Source organism: Mus pahari, chromosome 10, assembly GCF_900095145.1.
Source record: "Mus pahari chromosome 10, PAHARI_EIJ_v1.1, whole genome shotgun sequence".
NCBI classification, from domain to species: domain Eukaryota; kingdom Metazoa; phylum Chordata; class Mammalia; order Rodentia; family Muridae; genus Mus; species Mus pahari.
Genome location: NC_034599.1, coordinates 32,828,490 through 32,830,266, shown reverse-complemented (window position 1 = coordinate 32,830,266; position 1,777 = coordinate 32,828,490).

Here is a 1,777-nt window from a genome sequence, read left to right as displayed (position 1 = left end):
TCCATGTCTCCAAATTGGTTCTTTCTCTCTACTTCAATTTCTTATCACCTTCTTTTTGATATTCTCTTTTCTTTCATTCACCTTTTGTTTTATAGTCTTACAAGATTTCCACTTTATTATTTCTTCACTTTCCTGAACAACAATTCTTGATTTTCTTATGTGAGGTTAAGAAAATATTTATGATCTAGGGATGCAACCTGAATGAGGGTGCAGTGTCATCGTTATATATGGGATGGCATATTTTTGTATATCATGACAATTGTACTATTTATCTATGTATTTCTACAACAAATGGAAGCCATGAAGTTGAATGTTTTCTAATAAGTTTACTTGTGTTGTTGTTTTCAGAGTGGATTTTGAAAAGCTTTTCCTGTTTCAAATCTTTAAAAACATGCAAGAATTGTAATAAAAGAGAGACTTATGAAAATTGCAGTTGAATGAGGCTAATTTTACATTCAGACTTCTCAAATATCACTAACACTGACAGTATTTTTTATAAGAAGATGTTTTGTTAAAAATACAGTTGAATTTGCAACTGCATTTGAACTATTGATAAGAACCGATTTTCTTTAAAAATAACACAATAAAAATACATACTATCTAAAGTCGCTATTCCCTTTTTTATAATGAGACTGGTGTTTGCAAAATGTCTACTTGTAAAAAAGAATCCATAGCTGTCATTATAGTCCAATGACTGAGTGCTTACATATACTCTTATGTTTGATTCTTAACACATATATACATGTACAACACATATATTTATCATATACTCATATATGTGTGTTTATGACATCAGCATTAAGTAACTAGAATTTTTATTTGAATTTCCAAATCTAAGTTTTTCTTTTACTTATTCCTGTGAACCCTTTTCCACCCAATTCATGGCAAACTAAATAAAACCTAAAATATTTGAATGTCCATGTAATATGTACCATTATTCAATATGGTGCTAATAAAATTCTTTTTCTGTTCTCTGCATTGGACTTATTTTAGCTTATGTAGTTCATAGTAGAGATCCTAGTTTTTAACCAATTGTGTATCTAATAAATAAACAGAAGAAAAGAAAGAGAATCATGAAGTGATGGACACATCTGAAGAGTTGTTTAGGGTAAATCTGAAACATGGGAGAACCTGGTGACCACATAGGCAGCCTGATCCCTGTTCCTTTGCAGGAGTCATGTATGTTGTGATGACCAAACAGTTCTAATGTCTGATACAAGGAACTCTTTGTGACCTAAAATCTGAAACTGTCCAAGATTCACATCATAAAGACTGTGGCTGGAAATTTGAAGTTCTAGGTCCAGATGTGGTCCAGATGTCCGTTAAATAAAGATAATTGAGTTGAACCTATTAAAAATTGCTATTATTGACACAAGGATAAATTTTAGTGAATTATACTTGAATATACTCATCATTATTCAAACTTTGTTATGTTACTGTCAACCAAATATACAGGGAATATGTTGTTAGTGAATTTTGTCCATAAATATTTTTGTTATTTGTCCTTTTTTTTACTACAATGCATGCCATTTCAATGCACATTTGTATACAAGATTTTGTTGAGGACTTAGTAATTTGTTTTGAGAAAATAATGTATATGTTTATAGACTACCTATATATGCATTTATAATGTTTCCTTAGATGTTACAGAAAGAAAGAAAGAAAGAAAGAAAGAAAGAAAGAAAGAAAGAAAGAAAGAAGAAAGAAAGAAAGAAGAAAGAAAGAAAGAAAGAAAGAAAGAAAGAAAGAAAGAAAGAAAGAAAGAAAGAAAGAAAGG